The sequence below is a fragment of the Mustelus asterias genome, chromosome 11 (assembly GCF_964213995.1).
Source record: "Mustelus asterias chromosome 11, sMusAst1.hap1.1, whole genome shotgun sequence".
Taxonomy (NCBI): Eukaryota; Metazoa; Chordata; class Chondrichthyes; order Carcharhiniformes; family Triakidae; genus Mustelus; species Mustelus asterias.
In genome coordinates this window covers 77,118,597-77,139,940 of record NC_135811.1, presented here as the reverse complement: position 1 = coordinate 77,139,940, position 21,344 = coordinate 77,118,597, and the positions used below count along the sequence as shown (strand labels likewise).

Sequence of the window (21,344 nt, the reverse complement as noted above, 5' to 3'; positions counted from 1 at the left end):
AAGATGTGCGGGTTAGGTTGATTGGCCATGCTAAATTGATCCTAGTACCAGGGGGACTAACAGGATAAATATGTGGGGTTACGGGAATAGAGCCTGGGTGGGATTGTGGTCGGTGAAAACTCAATGGGCCGAATGGTCTCCTTCTGCACTGTCGAATTCTATGATACAGTGCCTTAACTACTGCCATTCCAATTCTCTTCCCACACATAGTGGTGGACCAAGACAGATCTTTGTTTCCATAACTAGTTATTCCTGGAACAAGTCGCTAGTTGCTGGTCCGTCACCTAAACTACTGCCAAGGTTGAGTTTAATTAAAGGCAAAATACTGCGGATGCTGGAATCTGAAACAAAACCAGAAAGTGCTGGAAAATCTCAGCAGGTCTGACAGCATCTGTTTGAAAAGTTGGCTCTATTCTCTCTCCCCAGATGCTGTCAGACCTACTGAGATTTTCCAGCATTTTCTGAGTTTAATTAGCTGCACATGGATCAAGAACTGAGCCTGAGGCCTACTGGTATTATGGGTTCCTGTCACACTGGCCTCTTCCTTTACACTTTTCCCTTCAGGGGAGATGTTGGGCGATTGTATGAAATCTGACTCAAGGTCTCCATAGAATCCCAGTGCAGAAGGAGGCCATTCGGCCCATCGGGTCTGCATCGACCACAACCCCACCCAGACCCTATTCCAATAACCCGATGCATTTACCCTAGCTAGTCACTAAGGGGTAATTTAGCATGGCCAATCCACCTAACCCGCACATCATCTGCGTACAATTAGATAATGTGGAGTAAAAGGAACTTAAATCTGTCAGAAACAAGTATATTTATGTTTCCTAGTTTCTATAGCAACCAATGACACACATAATGAGTAAAGGATACCTGGGGTGTATGGGATAGGAAAATAATTCTTAGATGAGTGAATATCTCCAGGCGAATCAGGCTTGGGTGGTGCATGGCAATGCACGATCACTATGCTTGCGCTGCATTCCTGAACTGCTTATGGTATCAGTGAGGCTTGGAAACATCTAGCTGTATCTGTGCTGTCAGTTCAGGGTGTGTACTGCCAAACCCCAGAGCACAATCTCCCGCACTGCTTCCTCCCTAGCAGCCTGCTGTATTTCGCCAGAGGTCATGGCCAAAGCCAACATCTCCAGCCTGACGCTGAACCCTGATCAGCTCATCCGGAAGAGGCATGAGATGTGTCACCACAGGGTGCAGTTGAGAAAGTGTTACGTCTGTTGCAATCCACAGGCGGAGTTTAACGGCCCCTCCTACTGTCAGGAATTTGTCAATGGACTTTTGAACAGTTCGCTGCATTCTCCCACCCCGTACCTGCCACAGCAGGGCCGTAAATTCTGCCCCATGGGTCAAGTCCAGGTTCAGTAATGTGCCATTGAAATAAGCATTTTAAACGTCCTAAATTTAGGGTCCTTGAATATTGACATATGAAATATTAGATAACGAATATTTAGCATGTCCCTATCTATCCTCATTTTTGCCTTTATTTTAAAATAGGTTAGTACATCAATGAGAGAATGTAAGGATTTTAAGTTGCAGTACCTAGCATTTGAACACGAATGCTCACAGTCTAATTTTAATGTATCTTTAGCAGCAAAATGCTAAATAAAGGAGTTAAAATGGAATACATGCTGAAAAACAGAGCAATGCAGTAAAGATGCAAAACCGGAGTGAAGGGCCAAGGGTGTTGGCCTGATCTCATGGGACAAAATGCCTCATTTATATAAAATGGGCAACGATTAGGCTGACAATAACCAATAATGTGGCAATGCAGTGAGCAGGAGGGGGAATGTCCCCAGGGGGAGTGAGGGTGAGTGTCACCCGGGGGGCAGTGAGGGTTGAGTGTCCCCCGGGGGGAGTGAGGGTGAGTGTCCTTTGGGGGGAGTGAGGGTAAGCGTCCCCCGGGGGGAGTGAGGGTGAGTGACCCCCGGGGGGGAGTGAGGGTGAGTGTCTCCCAGGGGGAGTGAGGGTGAGTGTCCCCCGGGGGGAGTGAGGGTGAGTGTCCCCTGGGGGGGAGTGAGGGTGAGTGTCCCCCGGGGGGGGAGTGTGGGTGAGTGTCCCCTGGGGGGGGAGTGAGGGTGAGTGTCCCCCGGGGGGGGGGGGGGGGGGGGGGAGTGAGTGTGTGTCCCCCGGGGGGGGGGGGGGGGGGGGGGAGTGAGGGGGAGTGTCCCCCGGGGGGGGGGGAGTGAGAGCGAGTGTCCCCCAGGGGGAGTGAGGGTGAGTGTTCCCCGGGGGGGAGTGAGGGTTGAGTGTCCTCCGGGGGGAGTGAGGGTGAGTGTGAGGGTGAGTGTCCCCCGGGGGGGGAGTGAGGGTTGAGTGTCCCCCGGGGGGAGTGAGGGTGAGTGTCCCCCGGGGGGGGGAGTGAGGCTGAATGTGAGGGTGAGTGTCCCCCGGGGGGGAGTGAGGGTGAGTGTCCCCCGGGGGGGGGGGGGGGAGTGAGGGTGCATGTCCCCCGGGGTGGGGAGTGACGGTGCGTGTCCCCCGGACGGGGGAATGAGGGTGAATGAGGGGGGGGAGAGGGGGGGTGGGCGGGGGGAGTGAGGGTGCGTGTCCCAGAGGAGTGAGGGGGTGTGTCCCCGGGGGGAGTGAGAGGGAGTGTCCCCCGGGGGGGAGTGAGGGTGCGTGTCCCCCGGGGGGGAGTGAGGGTGCGTGTCCCCCGGGGGGGGAGTGAGGGTGAGTGTCCCAGAGGAGTGAGGGGGTGTGTCCCCGGGGGTAGTGTCCCCCGGGGGGAGTGAGGGGGAGTGTCCCCCGGGGGGAGTGAGGGTTGAGTGTCCCCCGGGGGGGAGTGAGGGTGAGTGTCCCCGGGGGGAGTGAGGGTGCGTGTCCCCCGGGGGGGGGAGTGAGGGTGAGTGTCCCCCGGGGGGGAGTGAAGGTGAGTGTCCCAGAGGAGTGAGGGGGTGTGACCCCGGGGGGAGTGAGGGGGAGTGTCCCTGGAGGAGTGTTCCGGGGAAGTGAAGGATAAAAATTACTTCCCTTTTTGTTGTTGAGGACAGAGGGACTGCAATGTCCATCGTACTGAGAAATATCTGTGAGACGCTGGCTTGGAATAGCTGATCGTATTTCAGATCTACCCTCCTGCCGCTTGATCACATTTGCATTAAATCATATGGTGACAAATTTGTTGCCAAATGAGTTGATAGATTAGAGGGGAAATCTTGCAGGTTGTTATTGCTCCTTATCCCCTCCTCCATGAAGAAATCAAAATGAATTACATGGTCACATTTAACCATCTTTGACGCTGGTTCTCATTTCCTTGTAAGAGTTTTAACAACACCAGGTTAAAGTCCAACAGGTTTATTTGGTAGCAAATGCCATTAGCTTTTGGAGCGCTGCTCCTTCATCAGATGGAGTGGAAATCTGCTCTCAAACAGGGCATACAGAGACACAAAATCAAGTTACAGAATACTGATTAGAATACGAATCTCCACAGCTAATCAAGTAGAGATTCGCATTCTAATCAGTATCCTGTAACTTGATTTTGTGTCTCTGTATGCCCTGTTTGAGAGCAGATTTCCACTCCATCTGACGAAGGAGCAGCGCTCCAAAAGCTAATGGCTTTTGCTACCAAATAAACCTGTTGGACTTTAACCTGGTGTTGTTAAAACTCTTACTGTGTTTACCCCAGTCCAACGCCGGCATCTCCACATCATCTCATTTCCTTACCATTGAACTAATCCATTAAAAGCAACAAGTACACCAGTTAATGAATGGGGCAGATCCCATTCATTTCAGTCACATTGCATTTTTAAAATAGTTACATGAGGTGCATTCATTAAGATACAAATCACACCGAGAGCCAAAGGATGTGGACAGTGTGGTTAGTAACCCCAGCAGGGGGATAACAATAGGGGAATACCACTGTAGCTCATAACCTGGTTACTGTTGTTCTTTGAGAACATGAATGAAATCAGTGGGAAATGAAGGGCAATATTTATTCTCACTAATAGACTCCAAAGGCAAGGGGAAGAAGCTTTGTAGACCAGTCTGCCTGATACCCAACTCACACATACAAACATCAAACCCACACGAATGATTGCAGATAAATAACAACTGTACGATAAAGTAAACTGCCCTCAGATGTATGGTCCTTTTCTATTGTCCCACCTACCTGATCCCTACTATGTAAAAACCGCTGCTACTTTTATGCCGAATGTAAAGTGTTAGTAACAGAGAGGGCAACAGCAAATTCCTTCTCTCTCTTCAGTGAGTTATACATGTGTTCATTGTGTCTACTCCATGGTCTAACCTGTGGAAGCAATGTCCTTGTATATGAGCAAATGCCGTCTCTGCTTTCCTAGTGAAAAGTGACTTGTCCAAAATAGGCTTCCAATCTGTTGTGAGGGGTGGCAGAGGTTAGCACTGCTGCCTCACAGTGCCAGGGACCCGGGTTCAATTCCGGCCTTGGATGACTGTCTGGTTGGAGTTTGCACGTTCTCCCTGCGTCTGCATGGGTTTCCTCCGGGTGCTCCAGTTTCCTCCCACACTCCAAAGATGTGCAGGTTAGGTGGATTGGCTATGGCAAATGTGTGAGGTTACAGGGGTAGGGCAGGGGAGGTGGATATGGATAAGATGCTCTGTTGGAGAGTCAGTGCGGTCTTAATGGGCTGAATAGCCTCCTTCTGCACTGCAGGGATTCTATGGTTCTAAGATGATGGCAATATGAGCGGCATTCCTTGATGCTTGAGAATAAGAACTTATTAACCAGTGAGAGCAAACAGTCTTCAGTTGTTCTCTGGGGCTCGGACCACAGAAACAAGATGCTGATCACGACATTTAAGAACATAGTTCCCACGGAATGTGGAAAGACAAAGCAACTCAAGTTTACGCCTTCCATTATCCGTGTCAAATCATCCATCATTATCTCCACCCACCCATTTAATCACTCCAGAGAAAGTTCTGTGTTGCTTCTTAATCTCTGAAGGTACTTTTCAAAATATTCATCCATCCTCAAGTACTTTGCATCGTCCGCTAACCTCCATTCACGAAAATCCAAGATTTTTCGATCCCAGCACTAAAGAGTCAATTGTATCCGATAGAAAATACAATCATTTTAATCCCATGTTTAACCACCACAAGTTTGGACCTTTATCCTGAGAGAAAGTGTGTTGATTTGAGTTATCCTGGGCTTTATAGGCATGGAATACATAGGCAAGGAATCACTAGTGAACAATTATTGAACACTTGCTTGGCCTCAACTGGAGCACGGTGTTCAATTCTGGGCACCATGCGTAAGGAAGGGTATGACGCTTCAATGTAGAAGCAATTTACAGGAATGGTTCTCAGGATGAGGCACTTGAGGACAAATTGGAGAAGCTGAATGGTTCTCCTTGGAATTCGAGAAGAGATTTGATAGTGGTGTTTCAATTTCATAAAGGGTCGAGACAAAGTGGATGGAGAGGAACCATTCCCTTTGGCAGAGAATGATTGGACACTGACTTCAGAGGATTGGCAAAAGAACCAAAGGCAGCAGGAGGAATAACTTATTTCACACAATGAATGATACTGCCTAAGAGTGTGATGGAGACAGATTCAATCCTGCCTTTCAAAAGAACCTTTTGAAGTAAATGGAATTGCAGAGCCAAATGGCTGGGGACTGAGACTGGCTGTTGAAGTGGGCTGGTGCACACTCGACAGGCTGAATGGCATCCTTCTGTCCCGTAACCAGTCAATGATTGTATGAAATCAGATTCCCAACCAGATTACCTTAATTCCCTGGAAGAATCTTCTGATGTTGCAATATTACCACCTATTATAACAATATTGAATTTACAATTAGTGCCACATTTGTCCCCACTCTGCCTGATCTTTCCAGTGTGGAGGGGGCCGGAAGATTGTTGGCTGGTCTTTCTGTTTGCTAGTTATCCTACACTGTTTACCAGTGAGTCTGTCATGGTGATGTATACACTGAGGGCGATGAAACTAGACAGATGAAAAGAGTACCCAAAAACGCCTGCAAGGGGGAGAGCAAGCACCCTCCACTTTTATTTAAGATCCATTGTTTTTCAAAAATGGTGCAGAAGGGGCTATTGTTGAAGCCTTCTGGGAAAAGGAGTTGAAACTGGACAGGAGCTGTGATTGTACCCCAGAACGTGCCACACCCTTGGCCAGGCTGTTTGAGTACAGACACCACACTGACATTTACCCGACAATGGAACATTTCCTGGGAATGTCCTGTCCATAAACAACAGAACAAATCTGGCCAATTCCACTCCATCAGCCTACTCTCAATCATCAGCAAAGTGAGGGGTTCACAGTGCTATCATGCAGCAGTTACTCAGCAATAACCTGCTCACTGACCCTCCGTTTGGATTCCACCGGGACCACTTGGCTCCTCATCTCATTACAACTTGATCCATACATTAACAAAAGAACTGAACTCAAGAGAGGAAGTGAGAGTGACTGTCCTTCACCTAATGGCAATGTTTGATTGAGTGTGGCATCAAAGAGCCCCAGCAAAATTAGTCAGTGAAAATGGAGGAGAAAACTGTCCACAGGTTGGAGTCATACCTGGCACGAAGGAAGATAGTTGTGGTTGTGGGAGGCCAATCATCTCAGTCCCAGGACCTCACTCCAGTAGTTCCTCAGGGCCCAACTTCAGCAGCTTTACCAATGACGTTGTCTATCATAAGGTCAGAAGTGGGGCTGTTGGCTGGTGCTGGTACAGTGTTCAGCACCCTTTACAACTCCTTAGATATGCAAAACCGTCCATGACAAAGCACAACATGATCTGGGCAACATTCAGGCTTGGGCTGATAAGTGGCAAATAACATTCACCCCACACAAATGCCAGGCAATGTCTCCAACAAGAGAAAATCTAACCATCTCCCCATGACATGCAATGGCATTACCATTGCTGAATCCTCACCATCAACATCTTGGGGGTTATCATTCACCAGAAACTGTACTGAACCAGCCACATAAATACTGTGGCTACAAGAGCCGGTCAGAGGCTAGGAATCATGTGGCGAATAACTCACCTCCTGACTCTCCAAAGCATGTCCGCCTTCTACAAGGCAAAGGTCAGGAGTCTGATGGAATACACCCGCTTGTCTTAATAAGTGCAGCTCCAACAAGAAGCTTGACACCATCCAGGTCAAAGCAGGCCCATTCAATCAGCACCCCTTTCACTAACTTAAGCATTGACTGCCTCTCCCATTGAGGCACAGTGGCAGCAGTGTGCACCATGTACAAGACGCACTGCAACAATTCACCAAGTCTCCTTCAACAGCACATTGTAAACCCATGACTTCAACCAGCTAGACGGTGGCTGATGGGCACTCAATTCCATTGCGCCTCCCCTGTGGAACTGATTGGAGTGCCCCGTCAGTTCTCTGACTGTCACTGAGACCTTTGGACTGACAAAATCCTTTTTACGCCGTTAAATTTCTGCTGCTGATGGATAATGATCACTTTTGTGAGTCAGAGATAATTCGAGATGCGTAATGAGAAAATGAACATTCTGTCACAACAAATGTGCCCGTCAGTAACTCAGTGGAAAGTGCACAGGAAACAGCTTTACTAGGATGCTTCCTAGTTCTGCTTAATGTCTGGATCTCTGGAGAGCAACAGGATATCCTCCTCAGTTAGTGAACCTTTTTAAAAAGAAAATGTTAGTAAGATTTTCAGTTGGGCTTTCTAACCACCACTTGAAGTAGAAGTTAATAAAAAGAAAGGTAACTTCTCATTTCATTACTTTCCAGAACATGCAGGCATAAAGGAAAATAATATACAAAATATTGTGCTTTATTGGTAATGATTTGAAATAGGGTTACAGTGGAAGTTGCTCTCTCTTCATTTCAATGAAAATGATAATCTGGAGAATTGCTATTCTTATTATTATTTAAGGTTTATCTACTCAGGTGGTTGAACTGATAAAGCTGAGGTGGTGGCATAGTGGTATTGTCACTGGGCTAGTAATCCAGAGATCAAGGCAAGCCTCTGGGGAAGCAGGTTCGAATACCACCACTGCAGATGGTAAAATTTGTATTCAGTAAAAAATACGGACTTCAAAGTCTAACGGCGACTATGGAACCATTGTCGATGATCTTGCTCGCTAATGCCCTTTAGGGAAGGAAATCTGCTGTCCTTATCTGGTCTGGCCTACCTCTGACTCCAGACCTACAGCAATGTGGTTGACTCTTAACTGCCCTCTGAAATGGTTCATAGCTCTTTGAAAGTGGAGTCTCAGGTGGACAGGGTGGTGAAGAAGGCATTCGGCATGCTTGGTTTCATTGGTCAGAACATGAGTTGGCACATCTTGTTGAAGTTGTACAAGACATTGGTAAGGCCACACTTGGAATACTGTGTACAGTTCTGGTCACCCTATTATAGAAAGGATATTATTAAATTAGAAAGAGTGCACAAAAGATTAACTAGGATGCTATTTGGGACTTGATGGTTTGAGTTATAAGGAGATGCTGGATAGACTGGGACTTTTTTTCCCTGGAGCATAGGAGGCTTAGGGGTGATCTTATGGAGGTCTATAAAATACTGAGGGGCATAGATAAGGTAGATAGTCAAGATCTTTTCCCAAAGGTAGGAAAGTCTAACATCAGAGGGCATAGGTTTAAGGTGAGAGGGGAGAGATACAAAAGAGTCCAGAGGGGAAATTCTTTCACACAGAGGGTGGTGAGTGTCTGGAACGAGCTGCCAGAGGCAGTAGTAGAGGCGGGTACGATTTTGTCTTTTAAAAAGCATTTAGACAGTTACATGGGTAAGATGGGTATTGAATGATATGGGCCAATGTGGGCAATTGGGACTAGCTTAGTGGTAAAAACTGGGTGGCATGGACAACTTGGACCGAAGGACCTGTTTCCATGCTGTAAACCTCTATGACTCTAAGTGTAATTTCGTGGGCAACAAATGCTGACCTTTCAAGCACCACCAACATCCCATGAAAGAATAAAAAAGATGAATTTTACACTAAGTCACATTGTGTTATCACCAGCCTAGCAGTTGAGTGTTATCTTTACTAGTTTCATGTTTACTTCTTAATCCAACACAGATCACCCAGCAAATTCATCTCCAAATAATCAAAAGGGGGCAGCCTACACAATTTACCACTTCCTGAGCTGTTGTCATTCTGCCCTCACCTGAACACAAGCTGATTTCAGATAGGAGATTATGGGGGTAACCTGACTGAGCTATTTGAGATGACAAAAGAATTTGATGGAGTCATGGATATGAGTTCCGATGGCGAGGAGGGTCTAGAACAAGGGAGTAGCATAACCTTTCAAATTAAAGCCAGGCTGTTTAGTGTGGTGTCAGAAAGCACTGCTTTACACACAGGGTATTGGAAATCGAGAGCTCTTTTTCCCCTCCACAATGGTTTGAGTCTAAGTCTAAACAGAGATTGGTAGATTTTCATTTGGCAAGGGTATTAATTATTAGGAAATCAAGGCAGATAGGTGTTCAGATGCAAATGAGCCATGATCTGATTGGAGGGCAAAATAGGCTTAAGGTACGGAAGATCTAAGCTTTATCCAATGTTTATATGCAGGGGTCTGGCTTCCTCCCATAGTCCGAAAGACGTGCTGGCTAGGTGCATTGGCCATGCTAAATTCTCCCTCGGTGTACCCGAACAGGCGCCGGAGTGTGGTGACTCGGGGATTTTCACAGTAACTTCATTGCAGTGTTAATGTAAGCCTATTTGTGACACTAATAACTAAACTTTAAACTTTATCAATGAAATAGGTATGAGTCAAACTCATGACACAAAATTCTAGTGATATCAAAGTTATCAACCATTCCCACGCACAAGATAGCAAATCCCACAGAACTGATTGGATTTGATTTGATTTATTATTGTCACATGTATTGGGACACAGTGAAAAATATTGTTTCTTGCGTGCTATATAGACAAAACATACCGTTCATAGAGTACATAGTGGAGAAGGAAAGGAGAGGGTGCAGAATATAGTGTTACTGTCATCGCCACAGTGGTTACTTCGGTTGAGCTGAACTTCTCTAAACTTTGTCATGTGACCATGCTAACCAATCAGAATGGACATTGAATGCACAACAGCGCAAAATCTACCCCTACCTTAGAGTGCTGGGCAAGCCATCCTTTGGCATCGGGATGTTCCTTGTGAAAGGACCAGGCAAAACCTACGACAGCCATGGAGACATACGTGAAGGTGGGAAATGTCATACAATTCATGACAGAACTGACAGATTACTGTCATCGTAACTGCAGGAAGTTCACCGACCGAGGACCCTGAGGAGACTGGAGAACCTGATGAATGCCGGTGTACCTGTTTCCCTAGTCAATGCCATAGAAACATTCTGGCATCTTGCATTGCAGCATGAAATCATGTTCATCTCGGGATATGGGAGGAAGGAGGATCAGGATATTGAATTCGATGATCAGTCATAATCAAAATGAATGGAGAAGCAGGCTCGAAGGGCCGAATGGCCTACTCCTGCTTCTAGTTTCTGTGTTTCTATGTTCGTCTCCACTGATGGCATGGCGGACTGCATCACGCATGTCTAAAACAGCACGCTAATCAAAAGACAATTGCAGAATTTTTTCAGGGATAACTTCTAATCTTCGTCAATGCAGAGTTCTGAACTTTTTGCAAGGTCAGGTCATTGTAAAGTGTGGGCAAATTGAGTAAAAGACTTTTTCACACATTTACTGCTGCACTATGTTTTCATGTGGCATTTGTATCTTGTTTTTAACACAGAAAGGCATATCAGATTACACAGAGATGCAGTCATGTGGAAATGGGGCCTCCTCAGCTATCATGAAGCTCTGCTTAACACACATTTGTGGTGCGGGTCCCCTGGGAATCAACTCATTGAGATTTTACTATACACCACACAGTATAAAGGACATTAATGATCAAACAGCAAAATATCATCGCCCACCACTTCTATTTCTTCATTTCAAAGGAACATTGTTGTGTTTAGGGTAAATGGTTAACACTGATGCTAGCAAAAACGATGCTGAATTATACATTCCGCAAATTTATTTTATCATTCATGGGATGTGAGTGCTGTTGGGAAGGCCAGCATGTACAGGGTGGGCATGGTGGCAGTGGTTAGCACTGCTGCCTCACAGCGCCAGGGACCCAGGTTCGATTCCCGGCTTGGGTGACTGTATGTATGGAGTCTCCACATGCTCCCTGTGTCTGCATGGGTTTCCTCTGGGTGCTCCGGTTTCCTCCTACAGTCTGAAAGACATGCTGGTTAGGTGCATTGGCCATGCTAAATTCTCCCTCAGTGTACCCGAACAGGCGCCGGAGTGTGGCGACGAGGGGATTTTCACAGTAACTTCATTGTAGTGTTAATGTAAGTTACTTGTGACACTAATAAAATAAATGTAGTGCCCATCCCTGATTACCCTTCAGAAGGGTGTCTGCCTTCTTTAATACAACTGTGTGGCTTGCTGGAGGCAGTTCAACTACATTGACATGGGTCAGGATTTCCTTCCTTAAAATGATTATGACGTGTTTCCAATCTGGTCGTTTCAAGATTACCATGACTGATATTAGCTTTTGATCCCAGATTTATTTATTTACTTGAATTGGATCAATTAAATTCTCCAGACGCCATAGGGGAATTTTAACACACATCATCATTAGTCAGAGAGTGGGATTTTTTGGACCCCCGCGGCATGTTTTCTGACAGTGGTGGCTTACCATTGGCCATCAATGGGATCTTCTAGTCGCAACTGATGTCTACAGCATTTTGCGTTGCTCACCTGTTTTGTCACTGGCCATCTCACTGTGGGGGATGGGGGTATCACCTTTGGTGGGTCTGGAAAATCCTGCCGGCAGGAAGGGCTGGAAAATCCAGCCCCCCCCCCCCCCCCCCGCAAAGTCTCTGGATTAGAGGAGGGTACTCTGCATGGGATGGTGGTAATGAGCTGGGGCAGCGATCAGGGGATGGGTGGGTGTGGCGATTGTCCGGGGAGGGGGGATGGGTGAATGCGGCGATTGTCTGGGGAGATGATATGGGGGGAGGTTGATGATCGGGGAGGGGGTGGGTGGGATGATGTCTGGGGCTGGGGGGTGGGGGAGCAACAGATCTCCCAGTATACTGTGTACACACTGTACATAGGGCACTGGGAGATCAGGGCACCTGCGCAATGGCGACCCTAGAGCTCAGCAGCCAGCTTCCCGCCAAGAATAAGCTCTGCCCACTCCCCCTGCTGGCGAGAATCACATCTGAGCTCTTTTATTCTAAGTGCCATACGATTGCACCTGGGATCTCGCCCAAAGATTTGGTGTGATTCGGCACAACCCTGTTGATAACTGGCAGCAATTTGTACACTGTTCAAAGGCAGCTGACTAATGATGATGATGATGTGTGTTAAAATTCCCCTATGGCGTCTGGAGAATTTAATTGATCCAATTCAAATAAATAAATAAATCTGGGATCAAAAGCTAATATCAGTCATGGTAATCTTGAAACGACCAGATTGGAAACACGTCATAATCATTTTAAGGAAGGAAATCCTGACCCATGTCAATGTAGTTGAACTGCCTCCAGCAAGCCACACAGTTGTATTAAAGAAGGCAGACACCCTTCTGAAGGGTAATCAGGGATGGGCACTACATTTATTTTATTAGTGTCACAAGTAACTTACATTAACACTACAATGAAGTTACTGTGAAAATCCCCTCGTCGGCACACTCCGGCGCCTGTTCAGGTACACTGAGGGAGAATTTAGCATGGCCAATGCACCTAACCAGCATGTCTTTCAGACTGTGGGAGGAAACCGGAGCACCCGGAGGAAACCCATGCAGACACAGGGAGCATGTGGAGACTCCATACATACAGTCACCCAAGCCGGGTATAGGACAGAGGAAAACGAAATTTCCTGCCTACTAAAAGACTTTGTATGCTGGGTTAATTCAAACTTTCAAGACTAAGAATGATGGATTTTTTAATGAGGTAAAGTTATCAAGGGATATGTTGCACAGGTGGATAACTGGGATTTATCTGCCTTGACTGAGCTGGCTCCAGAGTCTGAGTGACTTACTGACGGTATCAGACACACAGAGGGCTTGTGGATGAAGTTCCTGCACATTCGTATCAGTCACCATGTTTGAACCTGCGCTTTTCTCACCTGTACAATCCCTGAAAATGGAAGAGCCCTGGTACATCTTTACAGGATGGCACCTGCTCACATGCTTGGTCTCCCAGGTATCGCACCTTGATATGATAGTTGAGCGGTGTAACGTTCTGTTGAACTGTTGTTACTTTAATCAAAGAAGTTGGCACTCAGAATCATAGAAACCCTACAGAACAGAAGGAGGCCATTCGGCCCATCGAGGCTTCACCAACTCTCCAACAAAGCACCTGATTCAGGCCCAATCCCCGTAAACCCACGTATTTACCCCACTGATCCCCTTAACCTACACACCTTGGGACACTAACTTAGCATGGCCAATCCATCTAACCTGCACACCTCTGGACTGTGGGAGGAAACCGGAGCACCTGAAGGAAACCCATGCAGACATGGAGAGAACGTATGAGCTCCAAACAGTCACCAAAGGCTGGATTTGAATCTGGGTCCCTGGCACTGTGAGGCAGCAGCGCTAACCACTGTGCCACTGTGTTGCCCAACTGAAAAGACAATGGCAAGGGTCTTTGCAATTGTTTTGCCAAGATTGATTGCCTTTGTGCAAGTTGCTTGCACAGCAATCAGTCATAACCAGTTAACCAGGAGGCTGTAATCTTCTCATAGGCAATTAGGGATGAGTGGTATCGTTGAAAACACTAAAGCTGTTAACAGGCAGCTGACTTCAGGGCGGCACGGTGGCACAATGGTTAGCACTGCTGCCTCACAGCGCCAGGGAGCCGGGTTCAATTCCCGGCTTGGGTCACTGCCTGTGTGGAGTTTGCATGTTCTCCCCGTGTCTGTGTGGGTTTCCTCCGGGTGCGCCGGTTTCCTCCCACACTCCAAAGATGTGTGGGTTAGGTTGATTGACCATGCTAAATTGACCCTTAGTGTCAGGGGATTAGCAGGGTAAATATGTGGGGTTACGGGAATGCTACCGGGACTTGATGGATTAAGTTATAAGGAGAGGCTGAATAGACTGGGACTTTTTTTTCTGGAGCGTAGGAGGCTGAGGGGTGACTTTATAGAGGTTTATAAAATAATGAGGGTCAATATCTTTTCCCAAAGGTAGGGGAGTCTAAAACTAGAGGGCATAGGTTTAAGGTGAGAGGGGAGAGATACAAAAGTGTCCAGAGGGGCAATTTTTTCACACAGAGGGTGGTGAGTGTCTGGAACAAGCTGCCAGAGGTAGTAGTAGAGGCGGGTACAATTTTGTTTTTTAAAAAGCATTTAGATAGTTACATGGGTATGATGGGTAGAGAGGGATATGGGCCAAATGCGGGCAATTGGGATTAGCTTAGGGGTTTTAAAAAAAAATAAAGGCGGCATGGACAAGTTGGGCCGAAGGGCCTGTTTCCATGCTGTAAACCTCTATGACTCTATGCATGGGGCCTGAGTGGGATTGTGATCGGTGCAGGCTCGATGGGCCAAATGGCCTCCTTCTACACTGTCGGGATTCTATGGTTCATTCAGTTCTGCATCTGAACGGACTGGACTACAATGTCCATCCATTGAGTGAAAGATCTTGACTGATACTTGGGATGGGGGTTGTTTTCTTACAATGAAAGGTTGGACAGGCTGGGCCTGTTTGCACTGGAATTTAGGAGATCGAGAGGTGCTCTTATTGAAATATATAAGATCCTGAGGAGATTTGACAGGGTGGATGCTGAAAGGATGCTTCCCCTTGTGGGAGAGACTGGAACTAGGGGACACAGTTTAAAAATAAGGGGTCTGTCTCCCATTTAAGACAGAGATGAGAAGAATTCTTTTCTCTCAAGTGGGTTGTGAATCTTTGAATCTATCTTCCCCAGAGAGGGCAGGGTCAGTGAATATTTTTGAGGCAGAGGTAGAGAGATTCTTGACTAACAAGGGGGTCATAGAGTCATAGAGGTTTACAGCATGGAAACAGGCCCTTCGGCCCAACTTGTCTATGCCACCCTTTTTTTTAAAAAACCCCTAAGCTAATCCCAATTGCCCGCATTTGGCCCATATCCCTCTATACCCATCTTACCCATGTAACTATCTAAATGCTTTTTAAAAGATAAAATTGTACCCGCCTCTACTACTACCTCTGGCACTCACCACCCTCTGTGTGAAAAAATTGCCCCTCTGGACACTTTTGTATCTCTCCCCTCTCACCTTAAACCTATGCCCTCTAGTTTTAGACTCCCCTACTTTTGGGAAAAGATATTGACTATCTACCTTGTCTATGCCCCTCATTATTTTATAGACCTCTATAAGGTCACCCCTCAGCCTCCGACACTCCAGAGGAAAAAAAGTCCCAGTCTATTCAGCCTCTCCTTATAACTCAAAGGGGTCAAAGGTTATCTGGGATGGGCGGAATGTGGAGTTGAGGCCACTATCAGATCAGCCTTGAGTGGAGCGGAGCAAGCTTGAGGGGCTGAGTGGCCTACTCTTGCTCCGAATTGCATGTTCGTGTGAAGTGTTTGACTCTGAAGTATGGCAGTGTCTAAATCCTTTGTCGGATGTTATTTCTTGTCCAAACCTTGTCTCTTTTTGGCTGGCAATTTCTCTGCTAAAAATGGATCCAGTCACTCAACCAAGACAGATTGGTTGGCTGCAGTGTCCCAGATGTCAATGTTCTCACATGATGTTGATGGCCTATTTCTCATTTTAGAATGCAGACACTGAAACAGTCCCATATCCACTCATCTTCCTAATATTGTATTAGATACGACAGATAAGGACATTCATCATTTTCCTCTAAGTTATGTTTTGCGTTTATAGCATGCTGTGTGGTGGCTTTACAGGGAAATATCAGTGTGGCACACTTCCTCAGTTGCTTGAACCTGTTGTTCCAGAAGATTGTACAGTCGATCCTTGTCATTGTGCACTTATTTTCCTCTCAGCCGGAACAGAAGCTAATTGTGAAGTTTCTTTGAAGGAATCAGCGATTTATTGCCTGGTTTTAATCTTTTCATTGTCCGCTTTGCACTCTGAATCACCAAAAAAAAAATCACTCGGTATTAATTTCAGTTGCTCTGTGTGGGATCTTCCTGTCCATCAACTGGCTGTCACCAAACAACAATGCCTACACTTCATAAACAATTTACAAACCCTTTGGCTCCTGGTGCCCAGGCAAAGGACATCACTGAGGTGGATGGCACAGTAGCACAGGTGATTAGTACTGCTGCCTCACAGCGCCAGGGATCCGGGTTCAATTCCGGCCTTAGGTGACTGTCTGTGTGGAGTGTGCATGTTCTCCTCATGTCTGCGTGGGTTTCCTCCGGGTGCTCTGGTTTCCTCCCACACTCCAAAGATAAGTGGGTTAGGTGGATTGGCCATGCTAAATTGCCCCTTAGTGTCAGGCTGACTAGCAGTGTAAATACATGGGGTTATGGGGATAGGGCCTGGGTGGGATTGTTGTCGGTATAGGCTTGATGGGCCGAAGGGCTTCCTTCTGCGTTGTAGGGATTCTGCGAATCTATGAATGTTTTATATGGTGATGGGAGTGAGCCAGAAGTTTGGTATATGTATTTCGAGGTCCTAAGGTCCGAGCTCAGGAGGGAGTTTAAAAGTAGGACCTGGAGGGTAGTACTCCCTGGAGTACTCCTAGTGCTACATGCTAGTTGGAGCAGAAAGAGTAAGAAAGGGACAATCGGTGAATGGCTTGAAGTATGGTGCAAGAGGGAAGTTTGCTTCACTAATGCCCTCCAGGGGACCCCAAATCCACAACAATATGATTGACTTTTAACTGAAATGGCCTAGTAATCCATTCAGTTCAAGGACAATTAGCGATGCTCAACAAATGCTGGCCTTGTCAGTGATGGCCACATCCCATGAAAGAATAAAAAATAACTCAAATAGCTTTTACCAGCATGGAAATAATAAGTACGTTGGAAGAAGCAAAATGGGTCCTGATAAGGATAGAGTGATTTATGCTGAATGGTGCAAGGCAAGACTGGAATACTTTTTTGCCCAGTGAGTGGGAATGACCTGGAACTCACTGGCCCTGACCGTGGTGCAAGTGGAAATAATCAATGATTTTGAAAGGGATTGGGATGGACACTTGTAAACGTACAGGCTTCCGAAGACAAGGCAGGGGAGCGGGACTGAGTGAATAGCTCTGAGGGGCCAAGCGACCTCCTTCAGTGCAGTAAATTCATGACTAAAACTCTGTGGAGTGCTTTGGAACATTCTAAAGACATGGGGTAGGATTTTCAGGATGATGAGCGAATGGCACTTGCCATCCTAACAGCATAGATGCCAACTCCTCTTGACCCCTCATTTGCCATTTTGCGCTCACTTGAGCGATGGTTGGCAGTGTGCGGGACTTTCATCTGCCCTTGGATGGAAGTCCCACCCATGACAGCTGTCGGCCAATCTGATTGATCGACAACTCGTCAATCTGGCCAGGCACAGGCTGCGGTGGCCAGAAGCGGTACCGTAACGGGTTTGCCTGGGACTAAGTCCCGGGACCTTGAAACGTTAAATCCGGGGATCCTCGGGACTTAGTAAAGGACACCCTGGGGGGATTGGGAGGGACTGATTGGGGGTGGGGTTTCCCTCGTGTGTGTGAGGGGTGTTGCCCAGGTGCTTGTTGGGTGGGGGGCTGGGGGTATTGCCCCTATGCTTGTGTGGGGTCTCACAGAGCAGGCAGCACCGGCTTCACAGAGATCGGAGCACCACCTTTAAAGGGCATCCTGATCTGTGTTGGAAAGAAACACCCACTCCCCATTCTCCCCCATGGACACGGGGAGCCCCAACTAACTATGGGCAATGTCCCCTCCCCACACAGGCATGGGGCAGCACCCCCCACACACAAGCACCAAGGTCATCCCCCTTTCACACAGACATAGGGACTACCCCTCCACCCAACCCAACAAGCACCGGGGCAACACCCCCCAAACACATGAGGAGAACCCCATCAATGGGTCTCCCTAGAGGGCATGCCTCAGCAGAGCCCCCTGGCACAGCTTTCCATTTCGCAATAGCTGTTGTGAACCTCACTGACGTGAAACCACATTAGCGAGGGGGGAGTTTCCTACCTGGGGAGATCACATGACAGGGAAGCCCTTTAAATATCTCTAAATTGATTTAAACATATTCACTGCATCACGGGTGAGTGGTGGGGAGAACCTCGGAATGAGATCTCGCCGGTAGATTCTTGGCCCCATGGTCTTGCAGAATTTTCTGTTGATGTCGCCATTTTCGACCACGATGAACGTTGGCTGAAAATCTTTGACCAGGTTTTTGGGCATCAGACCAAATATCCCTCTTTGTGGCTTGGTGTCACACTGTGAGTTATCATGCTCCTATGAGGCACCTCGGGCTGTTTCATTTTGTTGTTTTAAGATCTTCCTTAACATTGACCTTTTTAGCCAAGCATTTGGTCACACTCTCAGGCTGATTATTCCCTCGTGTGGAATCTTCCCGTTCTGCCCACCACGGGTATCGTAGCGAGCAGGACACGGATCATGCAAAGGTCTATTGATCTCAGACGGGATTTTCCAGTTTTGGGGCCAGCGTGGTCAGAAAATCCCACCCCTCATGTCTCCATGAGGGAGGTTGAGGCATTTTAATATGTTGAAGATATTACCTCAACACAAGTTGTCCTTTTCTTTACTGACTGCAACATGGTGGCACAATGGTGAACACTGCTGCCTCACAGCGCCAGGGACCCAAGTTCGATTCCGGCCTCGGGTCACTGTCTGTGTGGAGTTTGCACATTCTCCCCACGTCTACGTGGCTTTCCTCTGGGTGCTCCTGTTTCCTCCCACAGTCCAAAGATGTGCGGGTTAGGTTGATTGGCCATGCTAAATTGACTCTTAGTGTCAGGGGGATTAGCAGGCTAAATATGTGGGGTTACGGGGATAGGGCCTAGGTGGGATTGTGGTCGGTGCAGACTCGATGAGCCGAATGGCCTCCTTCTGCACTGTAGAGATTTTATGATTCTATTCTATGACTGACAAACTAACCTCACTTTCCACTCCAGGGGTATCAGCATTGCACTCCTTAGACACGATCTGGCAGCTGCTCTTTTGAATTGTTACAGAGTTGAGCAGTGGCCAAATCTGCAGGCCGTTAGTGCAGACGCAGTGCAGGTATTTATGCGTTTACAGGTTAATTAATACCTGTCCATTGCTATTCCTGTGACAAGCACAACCCAACTCTGCTATTTGCAGCAGACAAACAAGTATTGCAGGTCCCAGCCATAGATGTATTCAATTTAGATTTCACTGTGGTATAGGCTTGCTACCGTGTGACTGAGCCCAGAAATAGCTCAGTTAGCTAGACAGGAAAGCAGAAATTGCACAATGCACACACATGCTTAGTGCTGACAAATGACTTGAAGATCCATAGCTGTGCTTTGGGAACTTCTGAGGGCATATGAGGTGCATTATTGTGGGTATATCCAAATCTAAGACCCTATGTTAACTTGTCGAGGGAGAATGCTGTCACAAACTGCCTTCCCGTCAGCTTTATAAGAAAAGCCTGCTTAATGCACTGCAAAATCTCACAGCAAAGGGAGGTTACTGGCTCAGTGTCTGGTGGCGGGTGAGTTGGTTCAGGTAGCTGCCTGCCCCCACGGTGGATGTTCTTGTGGCCAAACTTGGAAGAGGAGAATTCGCCAGTTTCCAGCGTGTGCAGATATTTACTGTTTGGCGTATTAAGAGCCCTATATGAACACATTCCCCAACAGAGATTTGATATTCATTCACTGAATCAAACTAGCTCACAAAATCTGGGGCAGCACTTTAAGATGGAAGTGTGGTGGAGGCAGATTGAATCGAGGCATTCAAGAGGGCATTGGATGATTACTTGAATTGAAACAATGTGCAGGGGGATGGGGAAAAGACAGGGGAGTAGCACTAAATCATGATGCTCATTTGGAGAGTTAGTGCAGACATGATAGGCCAAATGGCCTTCTTTGCACTGTAATAAATCTGTGATTCTGAATGTTTAATCTTGTCAACCTTATCGTGAGGATGTCCATCCTGCATTATTTTAATATATTTGAAACTTGAGATTATCTTAAGCTTCAACATTTACAATCATATCTAATCAAGGTCATCTTTTAATTAAGCAAAATACTGTGGATGCTGGAATTTAAAGTTTATTCATTAGTCACAAGTAGGCTCACATTAACACTGCAATGGAGTTACTGTGAAAATCCCCGAGTCGCCACACTTCAATGAGATCACTTCTTATTCTTCTGAATTCCAATGCTCATTAGATGATCCCTTCATAGAATCTATATAATCCCTACAATGTAGAAGGAGGCCATTCAGCCCATCGAGTCTGCACCGACCACAATCCCACCCAGGCCCTATTCCTGTAACCCCCACATATTTACCCTGCTAATCCCCCTGACACTAGGGTCAATTTTAGCATGGCCAATCAACCTAACCCGTACATCTTTGGACTGTGGGAGGAAACCGGAGGAAACCCACACAGACAAGGGGAGAATGTGTAAACTCCACACAGACAGTGACCTGAGGCCGGAATTGAACCCGGGTCCCTGGCGCTGTGAGGCAGCAGTGCTAACCACTGTGCCATCATGCCGCCCTAAAATCATAGAATCCCTAAAGTACAGAAGGAAGCCATTCAGCCCACCGAGCCTACACTGACAAGGGCCGAATGGTCTGCTCCTGTTCCTATTTCTGATTGCCTAAAGCACTGGTGTTGTGTGATCAGAAAAAAAATCAACTGAACATCCATAATTGTATTTCAGAGATGAGAACAAACTTTATCACGCACTTGTCCCATATTCTTAAGTGTTATTTGATTTGATTTATTATTGTCACATGTACTAGCATGCAGTGAAAAATATTGTTTCTTGCACGCTTTACAGACAAAGCATACCGTTAATAGAGAAGGAAACGAGTGCAGAATGTAGTGTTACAGTCATAGCTAGGGTATAGAGAAAGATCAACTTAATGCAAGGTAGGTCCATTCAAAAATCTGACAGCAGCAGGGAAAAAGCTGTTCTTGAGTCGGTTGGTACGTGACCTCAGACTTTTGTATCTTTTTCCCGACGGAAGTAGGTGGAAGAAAGAATGTCCGGGGTGCATGGGGTCCTTAATTATGCTGGCTGCTTTGCCGAGGCAGCGGGAAGTGTAGACAGAGTCAATGGATGGGAGGCTGGTTTGCGTGATGGATTGGGCTACATTTGTGACCTTTTGTAGTTCCTTGCGGTCTTGGGCAGAGCAGGAGCCATACCAAGCTGTGATACAACCAGAAAGAATGCGTTCAATGGTGCATCTGTAAAAGTTGGTGAGAGTCGTAGCTGACATGC

The 21,344-nt window shown here is 46.9% G+C and overlaps 1 protein-coding gene across 1 annotated transcript in view; it reads left to right on the top strand.

Moving 5' to 3' along the window:
• Positions 1 to 21,344, top strand: part of LOC144500606 (rho GTPase-activating protein 27-like) — a 225,849-nt gene that overhangs the window by 84,188 nt on the left and 120,317 nt on the right. The gene's annotated exons all lie outside the window — the stretch shown is intronic.